The 19,891-nt window shown below is 34.6% G+C and overlaps 1 protein-coding gene and 1 long non-coding RNA gene across 10 annotated transcripts in view; both read right to left on the bottom strand.

Annotated features, from left to right (window-relative positions):
• The window catches only part of LOC121740021 (CUGBP Elav-like family member 1), a 364,655-nt gene that overhangs the window by 58,648 nt on the left and 286,116 nt on the right, over positions 1-19,891 (bottom strand). The window lies entirely within an intron of this gene.
• LOC121740023 lies at positions 497-19,672 on the bottom strand. The gene is made up of 3 exons (XR_006037525.1): positions 19,661-19,672; positions 4,326-4,331; positions 497-586 (listed from the first exon to the last, which is right to left on the bottom strand). It is a non-coding gene; the product is annotated as an uncharacterized LOC121740023 (long non-coding RNA).

Raw genomic sequence — 19,891 nt, 5'->3', positions numbered from 1 at the left:
AAGTCAGTCTGGAGTTGTTCAAACCTTGAGGCTAGTCGCTAAACTTATATCATCAAAATTATAAAAAATTTGTGTTTGTGTGTGTGTGTTATATGGCGCGAACCGTAGAAATCACTAAATTGGTATCGTGTAAAAGAAACTTATAATTTGATTATAAAGAAACTTATAATGTTCAAAATCTATCTTTAAACAAATTTTAAAAAGCAGTTAAAGAACGTTCGTGAGCTGAAGCGTATTTATAAAGTTAATGATTTCATAGAGGACAGCACACCTTGTTACATAGCTGTAAGCCATAAAATAATCTTATATATAAAAATAGATTTTCAAATGTGTTAGTCGCGCTAAAACTCGAAAACGACTGAACGGATTGGGCTAATTTTAGTCTTAAAATATTCGTAGAAGTCCAGGGAAGGTTTTAAAGTGACACGAAGTTCAGCGGGACAGCTAGTTGTTATATATTATTTAACATTTTATTTGAAAGGTGTAATTATTTTTAGTAAAAGATTACCACGTGCGAGTTTCTTACGCCGATTCTTCTCGCCGGGCTAGATCCCGAACCGATGGTAGGCATCGTAGTTTTTACGTTCTTCCTACGATTTTCAAAAAGTGTATTCATGATTTATACGTGGGAGAGCCATGCTTCGGCACGAATGGGCCGGCTCGACCGGAGAAATACCACGTTCTCACAGAAAACCGGCGTGAAACAGCGCTTGCGCTGTGTTTCGCCGAGTGAGTGAGTTTACCGGAGGTCCAATTCCCTACCCTATTCCCTTCCCTACCCTCCCCTATTCCCTTCCCATCCCTACCCTCCCCTATTACCCTATTCCCTCTTAAAACTCCAGCAACGCACCTGTAGCTCTTCTGATTCTGCGAGTGTCCATGGGCGACGGAAGTTGCTTTCCATCAGGTGACCCGTTTGCTCGTTAGCCTCCTTCTCACATTAAAAAAAAAATGATACCCATTTTGAAAAAAAAGATATTTTATTTTATTTATTTATTCATTTTATTACGGTACTCGCTCAGGTGCCAACGATAAGCGAAAAAATTGTAATAACAAATTATTTTACGGCAAATAAAATTCTGAAAAAAAATTTGACAGATTCGCAAGACGTCCGCAATTGAAATCTGTCAAATCCATACAAATTTATGCCGCGCTGTGCCTCGCCTCGCCTCGTCGCGTTGCGGTCTGAATCAATCCTTGCTACATGGTGTGAGGTGGTTAATGTCATTTGTGTGTGGGCGGGGGCGCTGCTGGTCAGAACTGTCAAAAATGGCGTTTTTGTATGATGACAGCGTTAGTTTCTTTTTTCGCCACGTTCATTTAAGCCTTGTCGAGCTTAAGGTTATGGTTAAATATGGCGTCCATTTTGTACTTTAACCAAAGATTTGACATTTTGCATTGTAGTTAAAGTTACAGTTATAGCTAAAGTAAGTTGGTGCAACCCACCCTAATTATTTCAGTATCTATGTATAAGTACTGAAAAATATAAAATTCAATTAAAATGAAATTATATTTTTTATCAAGGTTGTTGATGATTTGCATAAACATATCATTTATGGCATTCTGATATTAAAGTACTGTTATAATATAACCTAGTGTCTGTATATATTTAATTGTAGTACAATTTTCACTCCTTACTTAATCCTAACATTTTTACTGCGCTAACGATCCGCTAACGAGTGTACCATCACATTGAAGTAACGTTTGTTATTATTTATTAAATAACAATTTGAGGATCCGCGAGTCCCCTAGGTCTGAGTTAACCCCCTAACGGCTGCGTCATGAGTCATGACTCATGTACAAAAGCGTTACTCGTACCTGCACGTGATTACAAATGACCATTGCCCCGTCAATTCCCCGACCGCGCGTTAACGTAATAAGCGTAGTTTGCGAGATAAGTACTTTCCTCTGCGCCGGTCATTAGAGAATTGTGTTTAAGCGTTAAATTCCAACTCCGCAGTGCAACGGGTTCTCTTATTTCTAACATTACCGTAAAAAGCTTATTTAATGTATCGTAAATAGCCATGATTACAATTATTAACCGACTTCCAAAAAGCAGGAGGTTATATATTCGTCTGTTTATATATTTTTTTTGTATGTTCAACCATAACTTCGCGATTCTTTTGTTGTTGTACAGGGTTGAATCCGAGTTTGGTACCATGTTCACAAAAGTGGTGATCTGGTGATGGGATCCTTGAGGAATTGAGGGGACACCTTGTTTGTGTGGAAACATATTGTGATTTCGATTTTTTTAAGCATTCGAGTTTAGTTATTGCGCTTTTTACGATACTTTTTGTATTAAAATCTAGTAAGATACCAGCAGTAGGTCCAAAATTAAATTAGATCAAGTTATTGTCTGAAACAAACATTTTCAATGCATTGTTTGATTTAGGTTATTAATCTTTAATATAATATAAAATTCTCGTGTCACAATGTTAGTTACCGTACTCCTCCGAAACGGCTTTACTGATTTTTACCAAATTTTATATGCATATTCAGTAGGTCTGAGAATCGGCTACTGGCTACTTTTTATATCGATAACTGCATTTTTTTAAATAAATAGTGGTAAATTATTACAACTCGTGACTCACGGCGACTATTGTTTGTGCGACAGGATAGCGATGGACGTTGCCATGGTGACATAATTGTTATTTAGTCACTTCAATAAAATAGTACGAGTGCAATACTTTATAATATGACAAAACAACATTTGCCGGGACAGCTAGTTATAATATAATAATAATAATATCTATGAACGCTTCACACCACGCCAGTCTGGCCCCGTGCTAAGTACAAGGACTTGGGTTATAGGTACCAGACAATGGAAATATATTTAATACTTTTATACTATACATATATTGTTGAGGATTTTTAATGTATCTTACACATCCATGACCCAGGAACTTTGAAAACTTTTTGTTCCGTTGGCGGGATTCGAACCCGCGACCCTCGGCTTGAGCTACCTATAACAGCTCACTAACTGAGCCACAGAGGTCGTCAAAATATTATGTACTTAATGTGAATTTAAAAAGTTTTGATTGAGTAATTAATTAAATATTAACTCATTTATCAACATTATTTAATAAAACAATGCATTTTACAAAAGAAATTTCATTTCGTTTCATTGCAGTTCATCGCATTCGGAAAAATTAAATCTGCACATATTATTTATTAAAAGATCGCGCTTCATACGGAATACAAAATATGTCCAATTTATATAAAGTAAATTATTTCAACCAATTTATTTTCTTGGTTTTGTCATATAATTAAAATGATGTCTGCAGAACCATAAAAACTACCAAAACATTTTATTCATGCCATGTTTTTAACAAACTACATACTTATTATATTCTTTGCAAAAATAAAAAGTAGGGTAAAAAATTCCCAACATCGTGTAATTTGGGAGTTTAAAATGGCATTATAAAAACATAATGTGAGGGTTTATTTATGGGTCATAAACGGTTAACGCGACAGCCCCGACATGGTCAACGTTTACGATGGTCGAGGTTAGCATTAGCGGGCTAAGTGCCCGAACTTGGTGTTCAAAGTGCCACGCGATAAATATTTATTTCGTTTTAATAAAATTTTATGTCACCGTATAGAAGGGTGTATTCAATTTGTAATGAATAAAGGATTTTATGAGGATTATGTTACGATTTTTGAATGATATCAGTTTAGCTGAGAGCAATTTTTGACTGCGACATGGGTATTGTATAAAGATTTTCATGTGTATTAAAGTATTATATATATTTTTTGTATTTTTTGTACCAGAACCAGATTGCATTGTTGTTTTCAGAACGTTAAAGATGGCGAAAAAAAATGACGGTCGTCAACCGTTAGTCGCCATCTTTAACGTTCTGAAAACAACAATATAATGTAAATCTGTTATCTACGCCCTACGCATATAAAATCATGGTATGTTTTAAGAACTAATTAATGTTCCACCTAAACTATTAAAACAGTTACCTCGCCCAAAAACAATTATCTGTAACGAGCAAATTTTCAGGGGATGAAATTAATATTTCATCGAATAACAACATAATGATTTCAGAGACACGCGCTGCAATTATAATTTATTAAGAATGATTTGTGTGGCGACGTGAAATACATTAGCTTTAGAATAGTTACATTTGTATCAACTATCAACGGATTATGATATTATGTAAATTGTAAAATAATCAAAATATTATGATGTAAGTACAAGCTATGTACAAGTAACATTATTAAAAATTAATAATTATATAAATTCATTGTTTTTGAAAATTATTATACTCTAAAGGGTATTATTATCTTCATACTGCGTAAATTTGCCTCATAACAATTACCAGAAACTAGAGATCGCCCAATGGTCGAAATTCGACCTTAGTTTCAACGACATTAGGACCTATATTTTGTAAAAAAGATTGACTTTATCTTTTTTTTTTTTCAACTCTTGTCTCTGGGACTTAGCTGATCTTAGACTGGCCGTGTAAGCATTGTCTAATAGTATCTTAGATTCAATAAAAAAAACTATAATTCATTTTCAATTTGTCAACTTGTTGTCAACAGACTTCAACCATAAATAAAAAAGTATCATTCGTATGTATAGGCTTGTCACTCAAAAATCTGTCATTTCTCATGTATGTGTGTTGTAGTGTGTGTGGTGATTTGTTAAAAAAATGTATGATAAAAGCATAATCTCAAAATAATATTAGTTCGATGCACTCCTTCACCATATAAACTATAACTGTGCAAAATTTCATGCACCTACATTTCCCCATTTTTCGTAAAAAGGGTTACAAAGTTTTTCGTTCACGTATTAATATTATGATATAATCCAAAAAACCGGCCAAGTGCGTCTCGGGATTCGGGACTCGGGCCACGCGCAATATAGGGTTCCGTAGTACCGCTAGGTTTTTGTATAATATTTATTTCGTTAAAATTTTTGTATGGTAATGAACGTACATTTATATAACGTGTTTTACTCCACTAACAACATCATCTCTTAGGTAACTCAAAGTAACTCTTTCAAAGGAATTTGAACGAAAAGTTCCTTTATACTTCGCCGAATACATTTTTTTTAGTTGATCGACTGTCACTCAATAAATTATGAAGTCTTCTTAGCCGTGATAGCTTCCTTTTAAATTGCTGAATTTAATTAAAATATTTCCTACTCCCGTGTTTTTTTTTTGTCATTTCCAGAAGCAACTGCTTAGCTGGTAATACTGGACTATAGCGATTTTTTCCACTTTAAAATTTAATATTTCACAAATGGATCCCTAAATCGAAAAATGATCTATGAATACTCATAATATTTAAGAAAAAACCTATCCAACAACACCTCACACGATATGGGTGGGCGCGAAAAAAAATAGTCATCCCCGCTTTATGTACGGGGCAGGTACCGTATAGAAATATATTTTTAAGATTTTATGTACTATTCTGTCGGCGTCATTAATATGTGTATTCATGCCAAATTACAGCTTTGCAGGTCCTATAGTCTCTGAACAAAACCGTAGACGGACAGACGGACAGACAGACAGATGGACAGACGGACGGACAGACGGAAACTATAAGGGTTTCTTGTTGACTAAAAAGGCGTAATCAGAGGTCTTGGAAAACTATCCATTATATTATTTATATAATGGAATTTATATATTCGTCTATTTGATATACGTCAAATAGACGAATCAGGGTTTTAGTACAGAGTGTCGTTTTTAATAACGACATCTTCATTCACTTGTCTATCCCAAATTTAGAACACTCCACCCAAAGATTCAATTCTTATTTCGTACAAAATATGAATACACGACGCTAGAAAACTAGAAGCATATTATTTCGAGCTGAAACCGGGACCCGGGTGCTACGAAATAAAAGAGATCATAAAACTTATTCGAGGACAGAGAATTTATCGGTGCCCGTACACATCGCTACAACATTTTAAGGCAGCGGTTCTCAAACTCTTTTGGTGACGGAGCCCGTTTGAAAGGCAAACTTTTTTAACCCCAAAATTAAAGAAAAATTTAGTGCGTTCTTAGTGCGTTAGTTCGATAATAATGTACCGAAAAGAAAGCAGAGATTCTAGTACTATAGTTAAAATATTGTAAGCTATTATTATTTTTTTTAGTCCAGGAGCTATAATGTGAATTGAACCTCTTGGTAACTCTTAGAATGATAATAATCTATAACTATTTATGAGTTCGAAGTGATATACTTAGTTTACATCGAGTATCCAAAGTACGATATTTCCCTCAGACTAGAAACATCTCCCACTACAAATTGTCAATCGCGGTTTGTATAAAAAACTATGAAATAGGACAAGTTTTTCGACAGGGGGTCAACAACCGCAACGGACAGAATTCAGTAGTTTAAGAATGGTCCTTGCGTTTCCCCAGGGTTCTGCGGCACACTTTGGGAATGGCTGTTTCGAGGAAATGTGTTTTAGAAACGTTTACGTATCGTGATTTGTTTCAATATGCGGGGTTCGACCCACTTGGCGGGTAATCGATTACGGGCTGCATACTGCACGCCATTGTTTAATATCTGTTATATTTTAATGGTGCCGCCATTTTACGCGCGATATGTAAAGACTTCCGGTTAGCATTATGAATTATGATTGACACTTTTTAAACATTTGACGCGTTTTGATGCAAAGCTGATGATCATGGATAGAATATAATGGATCAATAATGATCTTAAGCATGATGAAGAATGAATAATTTGTTATGGGAATTAGATAATATAATCAAATTTAGATTTTAACGTTTGGAAATCAAAACTATGTTGTTTTATAATCTCAGCTATAATAAAGCAAGTTGCACTCTATTTTTAACCGACTTCCAAAAAACGAGGAGGTTATTTGTTCGGCTGTGAATATATATTTTTATTTTTTTGTATTTCTCGGTAACAATGTCATTTTTTCACCAAATTACCTACTCAAAAATGCTACCAATTCTTTTTGCATCTGTCGTTGCGGTGAAACATTTTGTGTACTACCGCATCGCATTAAAATTAACAGGTGAATACAAACACAAAAATAAAAAGTCAATGTTTTATTAAAACCAATTTCCCCTTTTGTGAGCCGTCACACGGCGCAGATTTAAACTTTACGTTATTCGGGTGTATGGAAACAAATAAATTATTAGGGTGTTAAACATAAGGGTGCGGTTACACGAGTGAATTTTAAAAACAACATTAATAATTCACGTGCGGTCCGTAATCCGTACATTAGGATGTACACATGTTTAAGTCTTATTAATAATTTATTAGTTTTAGTACGTCTTAGGTTACACGAATTTTTTGAGAATAAGATAGAAGACAATAATACAGTTATTAACTGCTTTTAAAACTATGCGGAGAAGTAATTAATAGCATAGATATTATTTTGTGTGCATGACATTTTTTTTCAGTCCTCAGTATTTTTCTATAGGAATTTCGTCTTAATTGGTTAAACGAACTTATAGACTATTAAATATATTATCCTAAATGCTCTATTGTAGACATTTTTAAATATTAATTATTTATTTCAAGTTCACTATTACAGTCGGATCTCATTAAACCAAAGTTTATCAGACAGTTTATGTGCAAAAATCTTCCTCCGAAAGGTGCGTTAACACAAAAGTTAAAGTTAAAGTTTGACATTGAGTTCAAAGCGGTTGCTTTATACAGTGTGCACGACACCTAACCAAAAAATGGCACGGCCGTTAGAGGTGAAAATGGCATCAAGTTTTTGCGTTTATTTCCATCGCGACTGCCCCAATTGCGTCTCGTCTATCGTGAATATTTCAAGGGAGCGTCAAGGATAATGACTTTATTTCCCGGCCATGTATAACTTACAATAAAAAATTATAAAAGATGCTATAATATCGGACGTTTCCTTTCCTCTTATTTACAACTACACATTTCCAAAATTCGGCAAATCCGGTGTAAAAACTAAGCAATGTCCTTTCACGGGACTCAAAATACCTCACTCTACCAAGCCGGAACACCACAAAGTGCGTCGTCACCTTCAACTTGCCGGTTGCACCTAGCTAGTAGGTAGTAAGTATTAGCTATACAACACCTCACTACCGGTGCGACCGACACTCGGGTTACACCGCAGAGGTCACGCGTTTGTTTATACAGGTGACTTGAGGTGACTGCCACAGCCCGCACAGGACAGACACAATGGTAGAGAATGGTAACAGGTAAAATCTCTATGATTGAATTTTGTTATCAATTGAATGCTTTTTGTTTTTTAGTACGCGTTTTTTAATTATAATTAAATGAATGCTTTAATTATATATATATTATGTATTTGTGCATTTACTCCTTTGGACGATCCACACTGTGTTTACCGATTTAGTTTTGTGTCTATCAGTCGACTTTTTTGAGATATCATGGTTGGACAAGGACATAACTATTGTATAAATGTAATATCTGTAGGTAAATAGACTGTAAAACTTTTTATAAGGCTCAATGCATATAAAGTAAAATATTTATTTAAAAATCTCAGCACACAGAAACAACTAAGAAGTCACTACTCTCTTTTTTCTCAAGAATTAACATAACCCCTCTAAAACAATTATTCTAAGTGGCACAGGTCTATATTCACTATTCAGTACATGTGATCAAACTAATAGCTGTGCGTCGAACTGGGGATGGCTCGTAGCTCTCGGGATTAACATCTAATGCTCCACCGAGTACGCTAAGACTAATTAATCCGACGTATCAATACAGCCGGATCACTACTTCACAGGTTACTTAAAGCTTAGCTTTAGTCTTTAAAACTAGCTGAACAAAAATTGTTATTGCATTTTAGTTGGATTTAAGAAAAATTGGAAGCAACCGCAAATTGGAAGTTAAATGCGTAATTAATAGATGCTGGATATTTAACGTTATGAATGCGAAAACGTACCTGTCCATATGTTCCTGAACCAATTTTGATGACATTTGAGATACTCGGAGTCCTAACTTAAGTAAGGTGGGACAGTTTTTGTCCCGGAAAATGTACAGTTCCCACGCGATAAAGGAATTTCAGTGCAACTAAGTTGGCTACATCTAGAACTTAAATATACATGTACCATAGAAAAGGGAAAATTTAAAGTGAAATAAAAGACGCTTAAACATTCACTTGTAGAGTTGTAAGCTTAAAGGAAAAAGCCCATTCGTTTTCTCGGATAACATGGAGACAGTGTTTAAATTTATTTCAACGGATACCGTTAATCTACTACAAATCTCGAAGCAAATGTAGGAGCGTTGCGAACGAAGGAGCGGAAGAATTATACGCGATAAGGATCGGGGTTGCGGAGGCCAGCTCTGGCGGTCTGGCAGTCTGGCCGGCCAGTCTGGCAATTAGAACGTTTAGCCAACACGTTGTCTTTATCGTTTCTTTATAGAATTGCTGATCTAATTGTTATGAAAAGAGTCGAATGTCAACTTCACTGTAGCGAATGCTTCTGTCAATTCCACACAGCAAATTCTATAAAGAAAACGTGCTGGCTAAGTTCCTTTGTCTGCTAGTCTGACCCGCTAGTCTGGCAGACCAGTCTGGCAGATCTGGACGTCTGGCAACGACACCGGCTACTTAGTGAATAGTTGTAGCGGGCGCTATCATTAATTATTGTGTCACGCCGACGTATTGTTCCTGTGTTATAATTTAAAATGTGTCATTTTCAATGTAGCCGTAAAGAACCGACGCCAGACTCTGTACGAACGGTCTGTGGGACTCTAGTTAATAAATCGGTGAAGATAATATTATAATACAGGGGAGAAAACATTGTGTTTCTGTAGGCAGTAATCGTTATAGAATACCGAATTTCAAGTATGTGTGAGTACAGATAGGGTTGCCAGGTTGCTAGACCGAAAAGCCGGTTTAAGTCAGCTTAGCCGGACATTAGTACAAAAAAGCCGGAACCTTCCTATCAAGTAGGTACTTCGAATGTAATCTTTTAGTATAGCAATACGTTCGGTAGCGTGTACAGATTTTCTGTTTTATTAAAACAATTTAACATCTATTAGCTCTACAATTTAACATCTCATTAGGTGTCTGTCAGCCGTCTAAAATTTGTAGTACTTTTATATAAAGTTATAGATTCTAGGCTCTACAAAAGCCGGACTCCCTTTAATTTTGGCCGGACATGCAAGCAAAAAGCCTGACTGTGTCCGGCTTTATCCGGACGTCTAGTAACCCTAGTTGTAGAGAAAACGCGCTGGAACTAATATAGATTGCAGCACTTCCATACTTATTACAAAAAAGTGTGTCTATCTATCTGTCTGTTACCTTTTCACACCCAAAACGCTGATCGGTTCAGCGGTTTTCCTTTTTGGTATGAAGATACTTTGATTTCCGGAAAAGGGTGTGGGATACTTTTGATCCCGGAAAAATGTATGATTCCCGAGCGATAAATGAATTTTGGCGCAACGGAGTTGCAGGCATCGTCTAGTATCAAGTGAATTATAGGATACAAGATTCAGTCTCACAAGATTGGCGAGTGGCGACACTAGTTCCTACCACCTATTACTCACTATAGGAATACATGCTCATCAGAAGCTACTAATGAAAATATGACTTAAATTAGGTGCTTAAACTCAAACGTCGACAACTACGAGACTCTATTTAGTTGAATCGCTAGTTACAAACGCTCTAAATCTAAGTTGTGCAACTTGAGCGGCACCAGAAATGCGAGTTATAATAAAACAATTATCAACTCTGTACCACCAAGTAGTAAAGCACATCAATTAAATTCATAATATTCAAAGTCCCGGCACTAATGTTGCGGAAGCCAAACTACTACTGCCTTTGTAGCACTCGTAGCGAATTTAACTCTGTCCTGTAAGGGCCCGTGCTCACTTCGGGGGCGCAATACCTTTATTTGGCTGGATTTGTGGCGCGAAAGCGCGGTTTGAGGCGGACGCATACATTCACAGAAGCGCTAATAGAGCGGCCATTAATTTATGATCGACAGTTTCTATCAAGCGCAGATAAATCAGTATTCATTAGTTTCTAATGATGGTATCTTATATTGAATATCAAAGTTATATAAATATAACTTTGATATTAAAATATCGAATAATCGCAACGATCGATTGTTTGATAACTAGACCCAAATGAGTTAGGCTGGCTGAGGCTACTGGCCACCCTAAGGTGAGCAAATAGGTATATTATAACCCATAATTATTTAAAAATACCAGCAAACATAAAATTAAGGACAAGCCACATCAAGTCCCTATGTATTCGACGCACCACGGCGGTTACTACACCAATCACTAGTGTTCTTATACAGCCATTATGACACCAATCATGATAGTGAACAAGCCTCTTATAGCGAGATCGTTCGAGTATAGCACGACTCATTATTACTAATGCACGTTCGTCTTTCGGGACGTGTATGTCAATTTCGACGATACCCACCGCCGAGCGTCTTTTGTTTTAAACTCAATTAAAACTCACCGACAACCGTTAGAAGGTCGTTAGTGAGTTACCGAGGGACAGAATAGTGTTTGGGACTTGGGACGCATTAAGAATTATGATTCCACTTACTCACAAAAACTAAATTTACACTCCATGAATGAGACTGTTAAGAATGAGTTTTTTGGAGCGGCCGGCGGCCGTTTGATAGAGGTAATGTAGGCTGCAGTAACAATACAAAGTGATAATGCTTTAGGGTGTCTATGTGCCCCTTTTATTATGTTTCGAGCTGAATAAAGAACATTATTATTATATATGTACCTACGTACTATATTTCCAAGTGTACGTATATATACGTATTATATATATACGTACACTTGGAAAGTAGCAGAAAGACCTTTGACCACTGTTTCTATAAAAATGCCTCAACGTCATGAATTTTTCCATACTATTTTATTAACCGACTTCCAAAAACGAGGAGGTTATTACTTTCGGCTGTGGTTTTTTTTTTGTATGTTCAACGATTACTCCGCCGTTTGTGAACCGATTTTCAAAATTTTTGTTTTGTTGTATAGGATATTTACTCCAATTTGGTACCATGTTCAGAAAAGTGGTACCTGATGATCCATGAGTAATCGAGGGAACTCCTCAAAATTCAAATGGAAACATATGATTTTTTTGGTTTCATATAAAGTATTCCAGGCATATGTTACCAAAAAGTAAGATTTTGCACCAGGATATACCATGGTTCGAAGGTGGTGAACAGAACTCCGTACTCCTTATAGATACATGTTTGGGGGTTTCGGCGTTGTCTTAAGAACTGAAAGCATATACTACTGTGCAAATTTCATTAATTATTATCATCATCACTACCATTCCACCATACAGCCATGAGTAATCGAGGGAACTCCTTAAAATTTATATGGAAAAATATAGTGATTTCAATTTTTTATGAAGTATGCTAAGCATATGGTACCAAAAAGCTAAATTTTGCAATAAGATATACCATGGTTCCGAAGGTGCTAAGAGAACTCCGGATTCCTTATAAATACAAGTTTGGGGGTTTCGGAGTTGGTTTAAGAACTGAAAGCATATGCTACTATGCAAGTTACATTTATCATCATCATTATCACTACCACCAGTCACCACACCATGAATTATCTAATTATAACCCTTATTATTGGTACTTTTAATCGTCTTTAAGAATGAAACCCGAATTTGTCGAACGATTTACAAAATTATAATGTTATTTCAATGTAAATGATTCGATCTTGGTGTTTAGGTTACCAAGTTAGCAATTTGATCATAAGATCTATGAGGTATGTTATTCTCCTTAAAATGTATAAGGACGATTATAGTTATATTTGAGCATAATATTATATTATGTTGAGCTGATGAGTTTCCATGAGTGTAATGATAGAAAAATTCACTGAACAGTTCTTTAGAGCCTTTAAAGACAGGCGTATGAACAATTTTATCATTGCTTGATTAAGAGCGAGCTGTCGGATCCAAAGTCACTAAGCATAACACATTGGTCTGTACAAAAAAACAGCTTATTAAATATGACTAAAAAGAGTGAAATTATTATTTTTAACAAAAAATTAAAACCGACTTTCAGGGTAAAAACAATAATAATTTATAATGAACCAAAAAGTGTTAAATAATTCTTACTCTTTGATGTGCCTAATGCATAACTCTCTTAAACCTCAACTATTTCTATGTATACAATCTTCATTATTTTGAAGTCGGTACCAGTCTTAAATAATTATTAAAAATATTTTGTCATAGAACTCAGCATTCTTAGCTGGTACCGTCTTCAAAATAATGAAGATTGTGTACATAGAAATAGTTGAGGTTTAAGAGAGTTATGCATTAGGCACATCAAAGAGTAAGAATTATTTAACACTTTTTGGTTCATTATAAATTATTGTTTACCCTGAAAGTCGGTTTTAATTTTTTTAAAGTAACTCTTTTAGCGCTGTTACTTTTACAGTGGGCTCCATAGGTCACAAAAAATATTTTTTAAAGTATTGTCACTTACTTTTGTTACAGCCTGTATAGTTAAAATCTTGAACATTTTATAGAAGCTGTTTAGTTGTTTGCTAAAACTCCAAAAGTAACATAATACGATTCCAAAATGACGTTCTAAGATAACTCGAAAACAAATGAAACAAAATATTTATGTAGATTATAATTATAAATGTTATCTTTTTTTAGTTTTATTTTAATAACACGTTACGAAATACTTTGCATTGCATTGCGCAAATATATGTTGTATGCAACTTTACACCTCATTGTAAACATTTTTGCCTAATTTGGGATTTTGCAATTACATATCTATTTCAATATTACAGAAAAAATATATTTTAGAACGTAAGTTATCATAATTGCATTACAATTTAATAATGTTATATGCCTGCCTCATGATATGTTTTTTTCTATGTTGATATAACGATATTATTTTTATTTATGTTATACTTTCATACAATGACCTTAATTATTTATATATTTCCTTAAATTGTGCTCATAATTTTGCTTGACGTAATACATTATTTTATTTAGCCAAACTTTAGAACTATGCGGGATGGTTAAGAACAGTCGAGTCCTAAGTCCCAACTGCAAGATAGACCAAGCACAAAGCATTGTTCACTGCATGGGGGCAGGACAAATACACTAGAATTCTCTAGATAAGTACTAATTCAACTAAAACTTTGTGGAGTACTAAAATATAAACCTAAGAAGTTTTGTTCGCTGTAAAAATTTAAATACACTTTTCACAGGTTTTAGAACTAAACTTAAATTAAATTTCGTGTTAAATAGAGGAAAATATCTCGCTTTATCAACATAAAAGCTGTCTAAGCGCTTTCATCAATTTGAGTACGTAAGTGAGAATAAGTTTCTTTAAACGAGCAATTCTTGTATATATCTATATAATTGGAATCTCGTATTCGGCTCCAACGATTTTCATGAAATTTAGTATATAGGGGGTTTCGGGGGCGATAAATCGATCTAGCTAGGAATCATTTTTAGAAAATGTCTTTTTATTTGTGTTTTATCGATAATCGATAAACTGAAAATATGACTCTTCCTGACATCTATTGGCGAATAATAATACTATTTTGTGAGCAACTAATTGCTTTAACGACACAACAACAGCTAAAGCTATTCCAGCAGATGGCGTCGTTAAGTAACAACTAACACGATTACACGAAGTCAATGAGTGTTTGCTATATCATCCAGGTACTAATATTAAACACACGTAGTAAATTCTATTTAATAATCTGTTTTAAATGACTGGCTACGCTCTTACATGTAAATTAAATCAATATTGAATATACTCGATTACTGATAAATAAAAAAATCGGCCAAGTTCGAGTTGGACTCGCGCACGAAGGGTACCGCAATAGAGCAAAAATAGGCTGAAAATTGTGTTTTTTGTATGGGAGCCCCCCTCAATTATTTAATTTATTTTGTTTTTAGTATTTGTTGTTACAGCGGCAACAGATATACACAATCTGTGAAAATTTCAGAAGTCTAGCTATAGCGGTTCTTGAGTTACAGCCTGGAGAGTGTGTCTCCAGGCGACACACAGACAGACAAACGAACAGACATCGAAGTCTTACTAATAATAAATAATCCCGTTTTTACCCTTTTTGTACGGAACCCTTAAAATCATCGATAGAACCATAGAGGCAGTAGAGCAAATCGTCGGTGTGAACTCGTAATAAATAGTAATGCGCGCTGGAAATGCGCCCTGATGCGACATTTAACAGCGGCTAAGCAGTTACATTTACACGGCTGACTCGGTACGGCCGCTCCGAGCGAGTTCCGATTTTATGTACGCATTGTATGTCTAAGTGTAATTGATGCTCGCGCTCATTGGCAGACTGCTGTGTACACGTTACGGACCGCTATTGGAATCGACTGCGACGGAAATTGCAGCGGGGCACAGCGACTGGTGGAAATAACTTCTGTATGGACTCACGTTTCAATTTTCCAGATCAGAAACAAAAGATAAATGTTATTGCGAGATATTATGTTTATTGATGACTTTCATCATCATCATCATCAGCTCACATTCATAGTTACATACAGTATACCTATATTATGTTGGTTGTATCATGTATGCAAGCAAAACATGTCTAACTCTGACTATGTATGCAAGCAAAACATGTTTAACTCTATGTTAGAGTTAAACATGTTTTGCTTGCAGAGGAAATGATAAATATGAATACTTATAATATCTTTATGTTACTTTGAAAATTATTATTATTATTAAATTTTCTTATAGCTCTATATAATGCAACTGACCTCAATAAAGAATAAAATACAGGTTAGTACGATAATAAACGTACTAAGCGTAAGCGGAGATAAGAATGAGATTAAAACTGAGTCTTATCTAAGTTTAGGAAACTTGTAAACTGAGTTTAATTACGAGGATTTTTATACTTCCTCGGGATATCCGTTCCAAAAAGTCCTTATTATAGAGAACTTAGTATCTGACATCATACAATGCTTGTAAAAAAAACCAAAGGGTAGTACTCAGACTTCAGAGACATTATTTTACTGGTATCCTAAACTTAATTAAATGAAGATTTTGATAGAAAATGTATGGAGATTATGTGAGAATCTTTACATAACTTTATTGAATTAAGGTTGAGTATTAATTTAATATCTATTAGTACGGCCACTAAAGAGTCAAGAATAATACAAAAGTGTTGTCACCGCATGACTCACTCACTAATGTAAGAATAATGATGGCTGCACTGCCGCGCCGCTTGCAAGGTCTCTACAAACCTACTCCATCCAAACAAAATTTAACCCATGACCTACGTAGAAACAACAATGACGTCATATTTATGGTAGAATATAAGAATAATAATTGTACAGCGAAATATAATTTTATGATTTTATAATTACGGTGGAGGATAATAATTATTTAATCTTGTCGTTACCTCCACCTATGCTTTTAACTTTTTTTTTAATAATTATACACACGCACACTTATTATAATCCGATATCATTATCATTATCCAACATCACATCAAAACATTTTGATTTGATTTAACTCCAAAAGCAGTGTAAATGGTCATAATATCAAGATGATTTATTAATTCATTAGGTCAATCGATTGTATAAGGTCAAACGTGAATAACGGTTCAATATTTCTTATTGCCATGTTAATGTTTTTCAAATTATGACAATATTTAATTTGAATTTTCCCGCTATTACATTAAGATTTTTACTGCTACCAATAGCAAGAAGTAGAGTTCAAAAGTACGGTTATATTGTCGTGTGATTCACTAAAATACTTTAACAATAGCTGGCCAGTCAAACTGCATTTTGAGTCAACCGTAATTGAGCACTAAATTATGTAAAAATCGTAGTAATTATAAAGCAATTACTATTCGGTTTAAAGCAATTTTTGACCATTAAGATGCTTATATTTAACTGCTTCGCGTAATGACTAGGTTTTTTCGAACTGTGAAGATTAAAATTTAATTGTATCGGTCATAAAATGCATTAATTAATATTTTATTAATTTGTTAGAGGTTTTATTACTTGGTTGTAGTGAATTCTGATGTAATTGCTCTTATGGTTATAATTATTGTATAAATACTGTTTTCATTTTTGGCCTGTAATATTTTAGTTACAACAAATTAATATATTATTTATTTCTTTTTTGGATTAGTACCGATATTTTACGCATATTTTTCTTTCTATTCTTTTACGTTTACAATTAGTTATTATCGACATAGTTTTTTTTTATTTACTTAAAAGTTAAAGCATAACGTGTGTTGTTTAAACACAATATAAACATATTATACATAATTGTATTGTAAAATAGTAAAATAGTAAAGTAAGTAAAACTATTCATTTGTTTTTTGTCATTACTGTAGGTGTACCGTGTAGGTATCAATAAGATATAATAATGTAATTGCACAATCATTTTCCAGTTAGCTTCTTTGAGTATTGTAGTCTCTGTGAGAATGTGTTAAGGCTACCACACTCTGCGGCGCGGTAATGTTGAAATGCGGTAGGCATTATGGAATGCATGATCTTCTGCACGTAAACCTTTACAATAATTTATTTACGTTGACAACATTTTACAATTAATGTTTTTGGTGGGATATCAGTTCTTTTTGTAAGTTGGTTCTTGTAATTACTTATTTAAACGTTTTTTAGTTACTGTCTACAGTCCCGTGTAAACTCTTATGTCTTAATTCATAAAATTGGTGAAAGTCCCATATAAACTTCCACCCCCCCCCCCCCCCCCCCCTTTTAGGGGATGGAGGGCGAAAGTTATAAGTTATGAATTTTTTTGTTGGTTGTATATTAAACTTAGATTACATACTTATCAAACAGTATTCTAGCACTTCAGGAAGTAGCCAAACATTTTGATGATTATCAGTGTGTCAGTGACGAAATCGGTGTATTTTGGATATCAATAAAATCTAAAGTATTAGAGCTTTTAAATTGAGACGTTGTATGTTTAATTAGTCTATTATTGGCATCATATCCTGAGAATATGAACTATCTGGTTCATCGGAAACGAACTCTATGAGGGTTCAAAGAAACGACGAAACACTTAGAGAAATGGTAGGTGCCCCTGCTTCGCCTAATCGCTATGGAATGCGGATCCGGATTTGGAAATCGCAGCAGCACCGTACCGTACTGCAGCAGCAGATCACCGCACCGTGTGTATAGGGTCTTATTTACCGTCGAATGTTTGTTTGTTTGTCCGATCACAATGGGTGTTGTGTATCGCAACTGCATGGAATGTCATATTTGTGTTCTCTGCACAAACATTATTGCATCGTACCCGCGTCGCGTCGGTTTGAGTCAGACATTTTTATGGATTGAATAAGAGCTTTTGTCGTAACAACTCCTATTTCATGGACGTTGTTAAGCATTCGTGTACTAACCCACATAAAAATTACGTATTGAGTTATGAATGCAGTTATGTTCTGTAGATGATTTAGAACAAGACTGCATTCAAAATTTAACAACAAAAAAAATTGTGGGTTAGGACACTAATGCTTAACAGCGACCATATACGATATTAAGTCTTACTAAGAATTCTGTCACTCGTTTCGATGTTGGTGGCCGGTTTCATTGAAACAAGACAAAGTATAACACCAAGTGTGGGTGCAGGTGCTTTCAAACAATATTTTCCAACTCGGGAATAGAAAACATGACTACGGAGCCGTAATTCGTTTTATAACATTGTAATAAATATTAACACCTCATCGACCCAGCGTTTGCCTCTTAGCCTTGAGGTCGTGGACGCTCTTAACAACTTGCATAATATAAGTTAAAACAAACACTGCGAAATATATACCTACGGCTGTTTCATTCTTCAGTTGCTTATTTCTCATTATCTTTCCAAAATTAGTAGGTAGATTAATATAGTTCGACACATTTTTGCTAACTTTTTATTTTTATTAGCTATTTGTTTATCTAAATTATTGTATTAGCTATTTAAGTTGTCAGTCTGTAAGCCTTCTTAATATAAAATGAGTAAATAAAAATACGGATGCATGCACTAGATCTAGTCGGCAGTAATTAAATTCATTCTATCGATCAATAGTTGAATGCGTTTCGTGCTCACACACATCTTCGTATTATTATGATGTAATCTATCTTTATCTTCATCATGCCATCTCTTTTAGATGCTTATTAATCAGAATCAATACGCACAAATAAAGAGCTGATACAAGAATTAAAAATCCATTTCTTCTTGAACTTTAAAAGGATTAGTTACTAATTATTATTGTTAAAGAAAATATAAGAAGCCAGTTCGTAACAATTTAATTTGCGATGAATCGAAACGATCGATCGCAATCGGCCAAGATGGTCATGCGACCTCTAAACACTAACAATGCGCAATTAACGCGTTAAAGTATGTCATCTAATGTTTGCACCGTGCATTAGAAGCGCGACCGTTCAAAAACGTTCTACCCCAAGTTTCTGATTATAGTTCTTATGTCGACGACATAGAGGTGTCAATAGAACTGAACTATGCAGGTACTGCAGGGTCAGCTGCTCATACAGCATTACTATCAGGGTCAGTTATGACACGGAGGAAAACTATCGATTGTTAAATTGTAAATTATTCTATTTATAGGTTTATTACATTATCAATATTGGATTGTAATTGTAAACCAGGATTCATTAATAATTTACATTAATATTATATACATATGGCAAGAATTATGTTGAAATCAACGTGTGTTAGATTAATAATCGTTTGCCTTTTCTTGTATAAATAGGAAGAGTAAAAGAAGCAACGTAGTACTTAAACATTACCATATATTTTAACAGGCATTGATGAAACTACCACTGAGAAGAAAACACAAGGGAGAGATTTCTACACTCGGAGAAATGCTACTGTCAGCATTCAGCAACTAATAATGAATTTTATAGCTGTTGATATAGCAGAAAATAAGGCCACGTACATTCAATCATATTTATGGTCCAACCATAGAAATAATTTATTTAACTCCGTTTCAATGCGTTTTG

The sequence above is a fragment of the Aricia agestis genome, chromosome 2, assembly GCF_905147365.1.
Source record: "Aricia agestis chromosome 2, ilAriAges1.1, whole genome shotgun sequence".
Lineage (NCBI taxonomy): Eukaryota > Metazoa > Arthropoda > Insecta > Lepidoptera > Lycaenidae > Aricia > Aricia agestis.
The sequence above is the reverse complement of the archived record's forward strand: the minus strand, read 5'-3'. Positions and strand labels throughout refer to the sequence as shown.